Source organism: Ostrinia nubilalis, chromosome Z (genome assembly GCF_963855985.1).
Source record: "Ostrinia nubilalis chromosome Z, ilOstNubi1.1, whole genome shotgun sequence".
Lineage (NCBI taxonomy): Eukaryota > Metazoa > Arthropoda > Insecta > Lepidoptera > Crambidae > Ostrinia > Ostrinia nubilalis.
This window is the reverse complement of record NC_087119.1, coordinates 5,195,299-5,212,252: the sequence shown is the minus strand read 5'-3', so window position 1 is coordinate 5,212,252 and position 16,954 is coordinate 5,195,299. Positions and strand designations below refer to the sequence as shown.

The 16,954-nt window shown below is 35.6% G+C and overlaps 1 protein-coding gene across 1 annotated transcript in view; it reads right to left on the bottom strand.

Moving 5' to 3' along the window:
• LOC135087041 (uncharacterized) overlaps positions 1-16,954 on the bottom strand; it is a 116,552-nt gene that overhangs the window by 65,015 nt on the left and 34,583 nt on the right. The gene's annotated exons all lie outside the window — the stretch shown is intronic.

Genomic DNA, 16,954 nt, shown 5'->3' with positions numbered 1-16,954 from the left:
TTGAATCGCTGAATGAGAAAGTTTTGTTTTTAGTTTTTACCTAATATAATGCAATAAGCACACGCCATAGATTTAGAAAAACTCGGTAAAAAATATTCGATAATGTATTATGTAACATAGCGTACGATTTTACTCTGCACTTATTTTAGACTAGCGGCCGCCCGCGACTTCGTACGCGTGGATCCCGTTTTACCCCCTTCATCTATCTTACGCGGTTTAGATTTTTTTTTACAAATGTTTTTTCCCGCTAACTCCCGATCCCGTTGGAATTTCGCAATATCCTGTTGTAACTAAGCTTTAAGTTTACTAAGGGACCTGCATGCCAAATTTCAAGCGTCTAACTTAAGCGGTTTAGATTTTTCATACAAAAGGATTTTCCCGGTAATTCCTTTTCCTGTGGAAATTTCGGGAATTCCTTTCTTAGTGCACCTCTACGGTACCTAAGCTACGTCCCTTATAAATTTTAAGTGCCTGCGTTTAGCCGTTTAAGCTGTGCGTGGGTATGTCAGTGAGTCAGTCATACAAAAGGAATTTCCCGCTAATTCCAGTTCCCGTGGGAATTTTGCAATATCCTGTTGTAACTAAGCTTTAAGTTTACTAAGGTACCTGCATGCCAAATTTTAAGCGTCTAACTTACGCGGTTTAGATTTTTTCATACAAATGTTTTTTTCCGCTAACTCCCGTTCCCGTGAGAATTTTGCAATATCCTGTTGCAACAAAGCTTTTAATTTACTAAGGTACCTGCATGCCAAATTTCAAGCGTCTATCTTACGTGGCTTAGATTTTTTCATACAAATGTTTTTTCTCGCTAATTCCCGTTCCCGTAGGAATTTTGCAATATCCTGTTATAAATAAGCTTTAAGTTTACTAAGGTACCTGCTTGCCAAATTTCAAGCGTCTAACTTAAGCGGTTTAGATTTTTCATACAAAAGGATTTTCCCGCTAATGCCCGTTCCCGTGGGAATTTCTAAGTATCCTATAACCTGCCCAGGAGTATTAAGAATAATTGTACCAAGTTTCGTTAAAATCCGTCGAGTAGTTTTTGTTTCTATAAGGAACATACAGACAGACAGACAGACAGACAGACAGACAGACAGACAGACAGACCGACAGACAAAAATTTTACTGATTGCATTTTTGGCATCAGTATCGACCACTAATCACCCCCTGATAGTTATTTTGAAAATATATTTCATGTACAGAATTGACCTCTCTACAGATTTATTATAAGTATAGATTACACCCTGTATCAGGGACTAACAGCATTATTGTATAAAACCATAATGTTTATAATTTATCCGACAGACAAAAGTAATTCCAAAACAATTACTTTTTAATTCCGAAACACAGGGGATTGAATAAAAATCCTTCGTAATTATCCAACACCGTCAAGGATTCTAATCTTAATTTAGGAGGATTATTTTGTACACAAGGGTTTTGGCCATAATTGTTTCATTGCGGGGACTTTAAGTATATTTAGATAAGAAAGTACCAACGTTTTAGATTACATTGTTTTTGCCTTACGTCAGCGTTTTGTGATAATAAATAACACCATTAACCACGTTATTAGAGATAAGATTAGAAAAAGAGAAACAAAACCTTAATGAATCACGCTAATGGGTTATATCGGAATAATGATTATATTGGTAATTGAACAGTAGGCAATACGTTAACGCTATAAATAAACATTGTGTTTTTAAACCTTTACGCTCGTTTAGTCCGAGTTTGTAAACGATTTGCTTTAGTGATATTGAAAATTACAATGTAACTCGGACTCCAGGTTATTCTTTAAAATAGTGTTTTAGTTTTCTTCTTGTCGTGTCGACAACAAACGTACACAGTGTCAGCCCAAAACTCTGCCACAAGAGTAGCGTTGTCAGTAGCCTTTATTAAATCTTTCTGCGTGCAGTTGTTTGAGCACGCAGGGCACGACATCATGTGCTTCGTCGACCGGGGAACAAAACCATACTTACACTCCAAGTTTGAGCCATCCAAGAATTCCACACCTGAACAGATTGTCCTTACTACGGCCGACCTGCGGGCTGCGTCCGAAGTCTATTTAAAGACTTCCAGGTAAGCCAGGGGAGCTCATGTCCAGGTGGAGGACCCTCAGACATTTTATTTTATTTATTTATTTTATTTTATTTTGTTCGGAATACATACAGTGAAACAATAACAGATTAATAACCACTGCGAAACTATACACCATTTACATGTTTTCGCATAATAATATGTGTAGCACTACAATTAAACAACAAAAGCCAATTCGCTTACATGAGAGAGTTATTTTAAATTAAGATCTATACCTACACTAAACTGCTGATGAACCGTCAAACCAAGATTTAGCCAATGTGTCCATAAAGAGATTTGGTTTCGAGTTAAACATATCGAGTTCAGGAATGGTAACCAATTACATAGGTATAAAAGGGCAGGGAAGTGTTTTTAGTTAAATTGTAATTTATTGACAAAAATGTTTTCAGTTACAGCCTCAATGCAAAATAATGAGGAAGTCGTGCACATAGTCCTTATTCTTTAGACCAACTTGTTGAATAAAATGAGTGTTAAAATTATTCTTATTCCGTGGAGTTGTGTACTACCAGTTTACAGTACGAGTATGTACAGATAACGGCACGTCAACGTAACCACTGTGGATTTTTGTGCGATGGGCGAGTTTGCAAAAAAAATGGGTAGCCTGATGTGCTGTCGTGTGTACTAACAAACCGTGCTTAGTTAGGATAACTATTTTAAGTAGGTTTGGGCTGGATTATTGTTGCGATAGTTGTTAGTGTTGTTGCAGAAATCGTAAACTCTTTGATTTTCAGTATTGTACTCTTTTGCATTAGGTGACGAACAAAAGTTAGTTCAATTATTTTAATCAGTAGGGCACAACCAAAATGGCACTCCACACAAAACTCTTTTTTTTAATAGCTTTTAAATTCAATATTATAATGAGTGCGTGAAATTATTAATTGTATATCGAATACCTAATAAGATCTTGAAACCAAATTTTTATCAATGAACCATATAAAAATTCAACATTATACAAAATACACATTTAAATGCCAAATTATGCATTCTCAAATGAAGGGTAATTAAACACCTTTTATTAATTAGTACGAGTAATTTTGAACTTAAATTCAGCAGTTTTGTAGTGGATGGCATTGACGCGCCCTCTCACGCAATATTATAATAACTCTCTGGTTTAGATTTATAGGATTCGTGGTGAGTCAGCAATTTAGGGAAATTCGCAATATTTTAATTTAATGAAAGCTCTTTAATGGTAAGACTACAAAGGTTCTCAAGAGCTAGAAACGTGTGCATTAGCATGTTTTTTTAATGTTAGCTAAATTCACAATAAACTACATTTACCTGGTAAAAGCAAATAGATTTTGTTAATTTTTACACCGATATAGAGCAAAACATTTGTAATATCAATTGATATTAAGTACTCCTACCTACTTGGAAACTTTAAACAATACACAAACTCGCAAGGGAAATCAAGTTGATAATAACATTTTAAAATCGTGATGCTGCTATCATAAAAACCCATTAACGAATTCATTTAGGCAACAATTTATTATTTGTTTTATTTGATGAAGTTGTTTAATTGATTCATTCCGGTAATTTGTAGATACAGATAATATTTAGTTAGTTTAACAAGATTTTTCTTATTTATCTTCTTTTAATCAGTTAAAATTCTGAAGGGCATTTTTTGTTGTTTTTAACTTTTATCTTATGCATGATTATATGCATGAGTAAGCAGTTCGTTCGTTTCAGCCAAATGATGTCCACTGTCGCGGGAGGTGCTAGGATGCGAGCGGCGCAGGACCGGTCTTTGTGGAAATCCTTGGGGGAGGCCTTTGTCCAGCAGTGGACGTCTTTCGGCTGAAACGAACGAACGATGTCCACTGCTGGACAAAGGCCTCCCTCAAGGATTTGCACAAGGACGGGTCCTGCGCCGCCCGCATCCAGGCACCTCCCGCGACCTTCACCAGATCGTCGTTCCACCTAGTGGGGCGCCTGCGAACACTATAGGTAAGCAGTATCTGAGTTTAAACCAAAACAGTGTCTACACACCCCCTTATAGGTTTATTAAGCTACTAACAAGAACAGAATACTAGCACTCGCTTGGCTCTACAAGTATCACAAGTAGGTACTCAAGGTGCTTATAACTTTCGGAGGTCTCGTAAGCTCATCTGAGATGAGCAGTAACACTTACTTCACTGTTTTATGACATGTACTCGTATTAAAGCAAAAACTCAAAATATTTTCTTGTTTCTTACACAATCTACAATATTCGGACTGAATAAGAGAGGAAGAAACGTTTTTGTATACTTCCAATTATGTATACTCTGAGAAAAAAGCCTACTACGAGTGCATAACAAAACTTCTTTAAACAATTCCTGCATTATGATGTTTTGCGAGTTTTTGACTTAAGTTGACTGACTATAATATAGTTTCTGCCACGACATCGTAAAGGTAGCAGGGAAGTGCTGGACGGAGGCCGCTACCAATCGATCAACATGGAAAGCATTGGGGGAGGCCTATGTTCAGCAGTGGACGTCCTATGGCTGAAATGATGATGATGATGATGAATATAGTTTCTGCAACACGCAACGTAGTTTCAAACAATCACGAGAGACATCAAATTCAAAAATTAAAATTCAAAATTATTTATATAAGTCTTAACAAATGTTGTGAGTCTTATCCTTTTAAGTTTGTAAAACTTGTGTTAGAATGAGACTGCTATTATCTGTGATCCGGTCACAAAGACCACATGCCGTTGTCCGAGATTAGATTCAAGCGCAGCTATTGCTCAGGCTTCATGCAAAGGTGGTCCCTATTCATGTCCCTAAGCGTGTTGTGACGTCATGATTACCGACTGGAGCAGTGCTCTGAGCATGAAGCACGTTAGCTGCTTAAAACGGCTTAATAAGTCTGAGTGCCTACGCTCCTGCCTGTTACAGCGAACCCAAAATGGTTTTAAGTGAAGTCATATTGCTGAATTTCAGAGTGCAGGTTTGTGTGTGAATATGGATTCTTATTTTGTTTTCACCACTATCAATATTTAATTTGAACTAAACTCTATTACAGACATACTGTTGATTGTGAAAAATCTAAAACGTTAATAACGGTATCGTTATAGCCAATGAGCCGCTGTCATAGTGTCACACTAGAAAAGTCAGATTAAAGGGACGCGCGGAGGACTCCACGCGCTTTTGTGATAAGTGATGAATTGTATTTAAAATGAGGCAATATAATGTGAAAGTTAACCCTCCGTGTACGAGGTGACTAAAAGTTACGTCCCGTACCAGGTGGGGTATGACACACCCCAATATACAAAGTGATAAAATTTTCATTCAACATTTTTTTAGGTGGAATTTAATATTTAATATTGATTATTCACGTATGCTAATTAGGTTTAAGAAATGCTCTGAGCTGAAAATATGTATTATAACATTTTTATTATAAAAAAAACAAAAAGACACAATTTCCGTTGTTCTTGTAATTTAGGAATCAGTTTCCTATGTATAATTTTAAATTAGTGCCTTTAATTATGACAACCGTTTTTATTTAACAAAGTACAAGTATTTACTTATAATTTAAAAGTAAATTAAAAACTGGACGGGTATAAATTTGTTTTGATCATCGGTTTTAAATTTACCACAATTCTGATGAAAGAAAACGAGTATGCTCAATGCATAAAATGGGAGCGTAACAATTTTATTTATTTATAAAATATGTTATTCCATTTCAGTAGCCCATAAATTGTATCACCAAGTATAAATTGTAGCCCATAAGTGTATATTCACATACATCTTCGGATCTCAGTACTAAACTTCCAGATTCGCACTAAAAGTCATCTCATTTGACTAAAAGTGCTTGAAAATTTTGATACCGTAAAAATCACGAAAAATAATATTTGTATTGAATTTTATTCAATTGTCAAAGCTAAAAATATATAAATTACACAAAAACTGTTAGATTTTTTTTTAAACTTTTTAACAACGTCCCGTACCAGGTGGGGTGTGTGACACCCACACGCACTTTAAAGGCATGTAACTCAGTTGGTAGTCACCGCTGGACTAATTTTGCAACGCTGATCGAAGCAGCAGTGTCATAATTCCAGCTACTGAGAATTTCAAATTCAGCACTTGCAAATTTTTAAAATTGTGGCTATTTTTAAAGGACTGGGGTGTGTCACACCCCACCTCGTACAGCGAGGGTTAAGTATCCAGTGTTTTATTTATTAGACATCCACCAGCCTTTAACAATACATTTTATTTACTCATTTATATTAGGTAACAAAGCAAACAACCAATTCGTACATAATATTATCCCTAATCGTCAATTAGGTGTCAACTTTTAATAAAGGATGTTACGACATGCTAAAAGGTCGAATCAGACCTAAGGGATCGATAACAATTAAAAATACTTTGAAACCTGATTGATAAATTGCTCTGTCCGGAAATCTTTCGCTCTAAGTGACCCTTCCTTGAGTAATGGAAGTGTTCGAGGTTCGTTGTATTTGGGATGTGGTAAGGAATTGTTTTACTACAAACTAGCTGTGCCCGCGACTTCGTACGCGTGAAAATAGTTTGAATAATATTTCCCGTTTGTAACATTTATCTTTACTGCTCCGCCCCATTGACCGAAGGATGAAGTTAAATAAAGATAAATCTATAAATGGGCTATACAACACATTTTTTTTTCAAAACGAACAAGTAGCTCCAGATATTAGCGCGTTCAACCAAACAAACTATTCAGTTTTATAATAATATGTATAGAAAGTATAGACATAATTCTTCAACATAAATTATGTTCAGGCTTATGTTCCGCAGCGGACGTCCTATGGCTGAACTGATGATGAAAATACTGATGTTAGAATAAAGATGGATTTATGAATTTATGTTTGTCAACCGTATTGTGTCGTGGCTCATCAGAACGGAATCGGTTTTATATTAGGATGGTGATGTTTAAAGTAGAGTTTAATATATCGTTGCATTGATAACTTCTGACATGTCTGTGTGTGTAACTATTCCTGTCTGTGTCTGTGTGTGTAACTATTCCTGTCCGTGTGTGTGACTTTATGAAACCTATACTCATGCGTTACAATGTAACACGCCTACAAATATAAATCCTACTTTAATCCACCTGAGTTTAGCCCTAACGTAGTTACTTTTCATGGACCTAGGCATAAACGTGAAGGTGACACAAAAATGCCTGGGATTAACAGGTTCATACCTTGTAGAGATTGATGTAGAGATTTGGGTAACCTAAAATTAGGACATCCAGACTTTTAAACCTTTGTCTGCGCATTTACCACGGTGTCACAAATGAACAAATAATTAAAAGTTCTCAATTAATGTGTTAAATCAACAAAGTGTAATTATAGCGGAAAATGAATTATATTCGTTTCACGTTTCATGAACAAAGTAAATTAGCTGTATTAATTGCATTGCCTGAAGCTAAATAAAACTGCGTGTAACTGCTGGTAACATCTGACGTCAGTGGGTACTCACTTATAGTACCTATCTCAGAATATAAAAAGCATATATTTCTTTTAATTCATTTACTAGTGGCCCGCCCCGGCTTCGCACGGTTGCAATGGAATTTTTTCGACTTTTCTCTTTTATAATATGCTTGTTTTATACCTATAAACCTTCCTCTTGAGTCACTCTATCTTTTAAAAAGAACCGCATCAAAATCCGTTGCGTACTTCTAAAGATCTAAGGGACAGACAGCGGAAAGAGGCTACAAGTTTATACTACGAGTATCTAGTGATTTAATCTGCACAAATAAATGTGGAAATGCCATGTACTCGTAATTAATTTTATCTATTCGTTCAAAGTTCACTTGGCGTAGATCTATACATAATCTGATTCTGCCGAATATTTATAAAATGTTTAATTGAGTTACAAAGTTGAACAATTTATTTGTTCGGTTATATAATATTTGCGAGCGAAGCAAGGTTAATTGAATTGGAGCGCGGAGACACGCCGTTTAAACACGATATTGAACAAAAGCCTTTGAAAAAAATATTTCTTATCACACCTTCATGTTTCACCGCTATTCGTTTTAGTTGGATTTTATTTTTCTTAGCCACACAATTGCTACTGAATAAATAATGTTTTGTACTAACGCTAAGTACTTTGAGAGTCAAGCACGATGCGTTGCGACGCCGCACCGTATGACGACGCAATGACACCGCTCCGGCGTCGTACCTCATGACGATTTAGTGACACCGCTCCGGCGTCGCACCGACGCCGCAACGCATCTTGTGATTTTGGCTCTAACGCTAAGTACAGTTTGAGTCTTATCAGTTTTAATTCCGTAGAGGTCAGGCCTAACCTATTTAATGGATAGAAATTAAAAAGATAAACATCTCAAACACAATTGCCTCATTCTTGGCTTACATGGAGGAAAAATGGGAGAGCGAAAAAGGTAATACTCGTATATGGATCCATTTAAATAATTTATGGCATGACCTAATAAAATGACTTTATTTTTTAATAACTTAAGCTTTATTTATTTGTTCAATTGCATAGGTTTTAGGTCGTAGGTTAATGTAAATTATGTCGATTGCTTGTTATTACAATGTAATATTTATAAAAGACACCCTATTGTTTGTCTTGGTCTCTGCGTTAAGAAAACAATAATGAGAGATTATGAGCAGAGCAGACGCACAGTGTCCTAAAAAGACTCACTGAAGATGAGTTCTAGTTACTACAAGCTTCCTGTTGTCTCATCTTACATAATATATTTATATTATATTGAGTAAAATAGAGAGAGAAGGAGATTCAAGAATATGTTTCCCTAATAGACAAATTAAGTAATGTATCGCCTTGGTATTGTGTAAACTTTTACTCAATATCACACTTTGCTCTTAAACTGTCTATTAAATGGCTAAAAACCAGTGATAATTGATTAATCCCGGGAATGGTTGCATGGAAAACGCGACGAATTTAATCTACTCCATAGATAGATTCAAACATATAAATAATAACCATCAACATCGAAGTTGAACATTAACTTCGTACTCCTCATTTAATGTACTTCTGATTAATTTCGTTGCGGGTCTAATGGCAGTTTATCTTTCCCCTGGACAAACTTCACCTTCACTGGTTGGGTTTTTATTGGCGGTCAAGTATAGATCCTAGCTACACAGGAGTTGCAGCGGTGGGAACCAGAGGTGGGAATAGTCCCGTAACCATCAACATTAAGCGTTATTTTCTCTCTTTCAACGGCGCATGTTAAGTCGACATTAAGTGGGTAAGACTACAGCGTCTGCTTCTTACTTAAAGAAGAAAAAGTATTATGCACAAAACGCTATTTCCTATGAAAATACTTATATTTTGTATTTTTCCTATCTCGTTATTACAAAGGAAAATGCAGGGATGGAAGGATGTCGGGCATTCGTTAGAGGTGTAAAAAATGGACCAATAAAATGTCAATTTCAACGTAGTGGTTGAAAGGTGTTCAAGTTATTTCGCACTTTATTTTAAAATACTCGGGGAAAAGCACGTTTCGCAGATTTTTTATTTATTTCTTGTTTAGTTTTTTCTCAACCAAACCAAAGCTTAGTTTACTGTTTCTCAACCAACATTGTATAAAGCGATCAATTGGAAAATCTTTGGATTTGGATGCCTTTGGTTGAAAACCGGTGGAATATCTTTGAAATATACATTTTCGCCGGATTTTCAGCTTTTAATTTAGTTTTAGTAGATTTTTAGTAATAAAATACATACAAATACCTACTCGATGTGAGTTACCTACTTCGGTATTGCGGAAACAGTATGGGGGAAGAAAGAAAGAAAATCTAAAACGATTTTCTCGAGATTCGGAAAATGGGTAGTGGCCTGAGTTCACTGTAGGTATTCAGAATTTTTGCTAATTTGTTTCTCAGCCTGTAGCAAAGTAGCCTTTGAATCCTTCTTTAACTTGTGATATCTATTGGGTTTTCTTAATTACCTTATTCTTCCATAAAAAGCGATCGAAGGTTTTTATCGAGGATAGCGTCTTGGGTCTGCATCTTCCAAGTATCTTTTGATACAAATATTTGCTTTCATCTTAAAAAGGATTTCGGTCCAAAACTTTATTACTTAGGGTAATACTCGGCGGATGACTTAAATTTTCCTTGGGTTTAATAACCCAACCCTAATGTTTAGACTGGCTTTGAGTACGTACAATATAAACAAAACCTAGCTCAGATTTAAAGTTAGACTGTTGTCTTACACACTATGTTACTACTTTAAAGTTCTGTTTTTGGTTCCTGGCTCTCATCTTTTTTTGTAGCCTATTCCATAAAATAGGTTTATACAATGCAGCACAACAAAGGGTAATTTTTTGACGCTATCGTATAAATAACAAAATCAGTACCAATGGAAATGACAAAGCAGTAATTGTTCTTGTGCTCGGGTAACGATAACAACACGGCATAAAGAGTAAACAAGACACAAAACAGAAAATAGTCCAATATTTACAATACAATTGAATTTCCATGCCTCAAAATGTAAACATCGGGTTTTTTTGCTAACGATACCTACAAGAGGTTGGGAAATTACGTATTTTAGCCGGGTATTAATTAAAACAAACACAGAACGCTGACGGCGATATTTTGGGTATATCGAAGCTAAATAATTTTGCCGGACTCGTACCTACCTATACCTACTGTAATTTGTTCGGAGTTTTAATCTTAGATCCTGTGCAGATAAATAACAAAGACAAAGTTCATTTGTAAGCAAATACACCATTATTTCGTTTTTGTTTTTAATTTTATTGGTCCGTAAATAATATTTTGATCGTTTTTTATATTTGATCGGTCAACCTGATATTCCAGAAGGCTGTATATTGATCGCATAATAGGCTAGTACAGGGGTGTCCAAACTAGATGGGACCCAGGGCCAATAAAAATGACTAAATACATTAGTGGGCCGCAAAATATTTATAAAAATAAAATACGGGTAATCTAATAATATCGTTATTTATTATTTATCTACTTTTTCATTAATTTGTTTTTTTGTGTGTGTGAAATTGTCCAAAGATTTATTTATTTATTTATTTATTTATTTTACATTTCTGTCAATATCAACCTCGATATTAGTAGTAGCTAGGCGCAGTCCATGTTTAAGTGAAGTATCTGTCAATGAAGACCTGTAGGTATTTCGATTTAATAATCTTAATCATAATCATTTAGCACGCGGCCCGCGGGCCATGGTTTGGAAAGCCCTGGGCTGGTACAATGATTATGTTACTGTAAAAGCTCGAATTGCAGTAAATCCTAAGATATTCCAGTAAAACCTAAGATCTACCAATTTCTAATGGTAAATGTCCCAAAAGGTTTGCGATTCGAACTCTTACCACCATTTCGTTAGTAAATCTTAGGATTTACATTAATGGCACGGTAAATGTTGAAAAACAAAACATGTCATAACGTGCTCAGCGCATCTCATCATCATCATCATCATCAGAAATTACTTCAATTGGAAAAAATCGAATCTATCTTAATATTGAAGTTGCCCTCTTTGTATTTCTAGTCGCTCACTTAGTAATGTAGTCGCACGGACAGAATTTTAATATCTAAAATGGATTAAACAAAACCCACTTTTTGTAAGCTCGTTCTGCATTTGATTATATTAATCAATATTCGTCGTTAGTTAAGTTAATTTTTCGCTTACTCAAATTCATACCGCTCAAGTTATTAAAACAGTAAGTATGCCATCATCAGTCGCTAAGTTATTTTTTAGTCGATCGTTTTATAATTCCCCATTAAGAATTACTCATTGTTTTATTCCTAAAACCAACATCTACCAGCTGACAGAGGTAAAACCTAGCATATACTGAATTCGAATGGTAAAAGCTCGAAAAAATCGTCGTATTTTCAGAAATACTTACATTTACCAACTCATGTCGGTAAATCCTAAGACTTACACTTAAATCTTAAGATTAACCGTAGTTCGAGCTTTTACAGTAACAATTACATTTGTTTAAAATAGAAACGTCATAAAAGCTAAATGAGTAGGTACTTTAATGGAAGGGCACAAAATTAAAACATTTTTACATGTAACATTTAGAAGCACTTGAGTCAAAAAGTGATACCTACATAATAAGGTCAATGTGTTGTTGTTTATTGTTTTTCACGTCTACTGACGAGTGTTTTGTTTTCTATGTTTGTTACGCGATAACTCCGCCAATTATGAACCGATTTGAACAAATCTTTTTTCGGCGTATAGGTAATACCTCAAGGGTGGTCCCATTTAAATTTAATAATAGAAAAAACAACCCCCAAGGGTGGAAAATTGGGGATGAACTTTTTTATACGCAATATCTCCGCCGATTATAAATCAATTTGAACGATTATTTTTTTGTTGAATAGGTATTATCAAAAGGGTGGTTTCATGCGAATTTGAAGAAAATATTTCACCCCCAAGGGTGGAAAATTGGGGATGAACTTTTTTATACGCAATATTTTTAATTTTTAGTTTTTTTTTGTGTTCACGCATTTGAAGTCGGTTTTATTTTTTTTAAAAGTTAATTATTATGTTTCATACGTACGCCCTTAACATAAGATCTACAAGTATTATTTTTAAGTGTTTCTCATTATTCCAAAAATATCAATCAATCAATAGTTATTATTTAAGGTATTGCAAAGGTTGGTATACATTCTTTATACTGTCATGTTGATCTCCAATTAATAGTACAGGTAAATATGCTGCTGTAATGTTGATCTCCAATAGTAGGTAAATAATGTAGATACCTATGCTTGTTGTGATTACTATCTGGCCTAGTTTCGATGCATACACTCCGTAGAGACAGAGTAAATACAAATGAGTAGGTCATCTTGATAGAAACGCACCGAGCGCGGTTTGTATGCGAGCGCGCGCCAATACGTATGCGGCGCGCACGCACACACTGACAAAATTCGGGGCACCTCACCGGTAATCAACGCTAAATTTTGTCAGTGTGTGCGTGCGCGCCGCATACGTATTGGCGCGCTCACATACAAACCGCGCTCGGGCGTTTCTATGAAGATGACCTACTCATTTGTTTTTACTCTGGTAGAGACCAATCCACAGTTCAATCGAAACCCAATCGACAACCAGCTGGCGTTATACGTGTTCTGTTTCCGTACGTGCTATCATTATCACCGAGCAGGCAGGCCGCTTGTTAACATCCGTTTTTTTACCGGACAACACCCCGATTTTTTCGCCGGATTGCACATCGTTCACTGCACATGCATCGGACATAGGTCCAGCGAGATAATTGACAGCAAACAATGGATATCCGTTTTTTGACGGTCCGTCGTCCAGTGAAAAAACTGATATCTACAAACGGCCTCACGATTGCTACTTGTAACTACGGTCACGCATTGTTTTGTCATCGCAGATAAGTAACGTTTTTGTTATTCATGACCCAGAGATATGCTCTTACGAGTAGGTTTCCCAAATAGGTATATGGGTCGGCGTATACAGGGTGTCCCGTAATGTAACGTCAAGCCGGAACTGGGTGTTGAGGCAAGTTATGCTGGTTATCAGAAAAATATAAAAAAAATCTATGTGGCATTTTGTCAAAATAATAGGCATTTAAAAAAAAAACAAAAAAATCTACTCCCGGTGACGGTCTTTTTACTCGTGTTGCCACAAATCTTCACTTTTTCCCAATTTTTTTTTGTTATGTAACCCTGAATAATGCTTCTCTAAATTGTTATCAAAATTACAAAACCAGCTGCTCCAGCTTGGATGAAAAAAATACATTATTCCCAAAAAAAAATTCAAAATAAAAATTTTGCCTAGTTTAAACTGACTGTACTGAAAAAAAATTGTACTACGCAAGTGTGGCAAGTGACGTCATAATTTGGCGCATTTAGTAAGGATTCCAAAATGGTATAACACTTGGTAAATTCTTGCTGTAATTGTCGACAATTTTTGTTTTTTTTTGGAAATAATCCCGTTTTTAACTTTATCTACCTTGGTTAAAAATTATTATTCTAATGTGCCCAAAATTCAAGTTTCTGGCTTAAGTGAGGTGGAGAAGCCATTTTAAAAGGTATGAGCGGGACGGAGAGGGCCATCTCCATCTTACCAAGCAGGGATGTTATGGATATCCGTAACCGTAACCGAAACTATCGGATATCCGAAATAAAAAAATATCCATAACCGTAACCGAAACTGATTCAAAAGTTACGGATAGTTTCGGATAAAGGCGGAGTCTAAGGATACAATTATTCCAAACTGCAAAACTCTATGAAATCGGCAGCGCGGCATTGCAGCTGCGGCGTGTATACTGCGGTGCGCGGTTTGCGGTCTGCGGCCCGTCTTGGAATGAGGATCATTTCGATTTTTAGCTGTGAATGCAGATTTATAGGTCTAAGAAATCCTTAATACACAGTCCAAAAATTTTTGTTCTACGACAAAAATTGACGAAGTTATGGCCAAATTACTAAAAATGTTCACTGACCGCCCGGCGCGGGACCGATGACGTCACTATATCCGATCCGAACGCTGCCGGCGTACTGCGTGGATAGAAAATATTTTTTTCTAGCCAAACTATCAGTTTTAGAGAAAACTTGTTATGACATTTATTCATCAGAATAAAGTAAGCTATCGATAGGTAATTTTTTAAAATAGAAATTGTGAAAATATCGCAAATAATCCATACGCTCATACGATTCAATGGAACGCGGAGACGCGATTAGGGTCTCCGCGGTGGTATATTTGGCGATTTATTCAAATAAAATGTTCATAAGTGTTGTTAGAGTCATAATATACAGTGTGAGTCACGTTAAAGTGTACATATGAAAATATGTGAAACTAGACCTATTTTTATCGACAAAAAAGAGGTCAAAAAATATTTGAGATTTTTTTTTAATTTTTTATAGAACTTTATTTCTTCCAATTACTTCTCGTAAAGAAAACGTAATAACTTTTAAACTAAGAGGTATATCCTGATAAAATAAAAACAGTAATAATGCTAAATAACAGGCTATACTAAAAACATACATAAAATACCCAGAAAATGCCAACAAATAATAAAAAATGACACTTTTTGAAAAAAATCTGCTTAAAAATTCGTATTTTTTTTGGTTATTTGATAAATTTCTCAAAAAAATGCCCCTATAATAGGTGGTTTTTATTACTTCGTATTATTCTCTATCGTATTATCTTTGTAAAACTAAAAATCACATGTCTCTATCCCTATCACAACATTTGCTATGATCGTTTGAACTAAGCCTCTCCGGGCGCGCCATTCAACGCTTCGTTAACAACGAAACTGAAAATGGCTCTAGATTTGTAATTTTGATAAAGACAAGTTAGATTTCAAATAAAAACCAAAGATTTCGAAGTAAAATAAGCATTTTAGTTAAAATTAAAATTGTCTCTACCTGTAGCGGAGAATAATGTTGTGGCAGGCCTTTGTTCAAACGATCATAGCAAATGTTGTGATAGGGATAGAGACATGCGATTTTTGGTTTTACGAAGGTAATACGATAGAAAATAATACAAAGTAATAAAAACCACCGGTTATAGGGGCATTTTTTGAAGAAATTTATCAAATAACCAAAAAAAACACGAATTTAAAAGCAGATTTTTTTCAAAAAGTATCATTTTTTATTATTTGTTGGCCTTTTTTGTGTATTTTGTTATTTTTTTAGTATCGCCTGTTATTTAGCATTATTACTGTTTTTATTTTATCAGGATATACCGCTTGGTTTAAAAGTTATTACGTTTTCTTTACAATAAGTAATTGGAAGAAAAAAAAATCTATAAAAAATTAAAAAAAAATCTCAAAATTTTTTTGACCTCTTTTTTGTCGATAAAAATAGGTCTAGTTTCATCTATTTTCATATGTACACTTTAACGTGACTCACACTGTATCTTCGTCCAAGTAAAATATAAAAATGTATAAATATTAATTTATTTACTTCTAACAATAAGTATAGCTGAGGCAGATACACTCTGCCTAGGCTACAAGACATTGCTATGAAGATCATTTCGATGTACACGCAATACCTACCTGTTATTTAGTTTTTCTGAGTTAAACCTACGTACCTACCTATCTATTCGCCGTTCCCATGGGCGGGCCAGCTGCTCCCTCCTGGAAATCTATTTAATCTTAGCCTAGAAGCTGGGTATGACTCCCCCGCCCCTCTCCTCTCCTCAGATCATAAGCTGGGCATGACTTCCCCCTCGGCCAGAAGTTGGATATGACTTGACCCCCCCCCCCCCCCGGCCAGAAACTGGGTAAGACTAACCCCCCCCCCCCCTCCCCCCCAGGCCAGAAGCTGGGTATGGCTTGCCCCTCCCCCCAGGCTATAAGCTGGGTAAGGCTTGCCCCTCCCCCCAGGCTATAAGCTGGGTATGACTTATCCCCCCCCCCCTCTAGGCCAGAAACTGGGTATTAGCACTCATATTATGTATTATTATGTTCAATACAAACAATCATAAAGTTACACTCGCCCCAACCGCATCTCCGCATTCCATCGAATCCTATAAAAATGTGGTTTTTGGACATAGCGATACTTATTTTTCACAATTTTTAATTTTAAAAATTACTGGTCGATAGGTTACTTTATTTTGATGAATAAATGTTATTAAAAGTTTTTTTCTAAAACTGATAGTTTAGCTGGAAAAAAATATTTTCCATCCCAATAGTACGCCGGCTGCGCTCGATTCGGATATAGTGACGTCACGCGGCCCTGCGTACGTTGACTTTTAGCGGCAAAAACGGCCTATGTTTATTACTTAATATCTTCGTAAGTATTGGTCCGATTTGGATAATTCAAAAAGATATATCTTTCTTATGTCTTAAAGATTAACGTAGATACTATATAGTTTTATTGAATTTTCTACAACAGTACTGATCCTCATTGTACCTTAAATCTTAATATTTGTTACCAACTTGTCTGGCATTTCCTGGCACCATCTAATATGTCAGCCTGTTTTACCTTTATCAT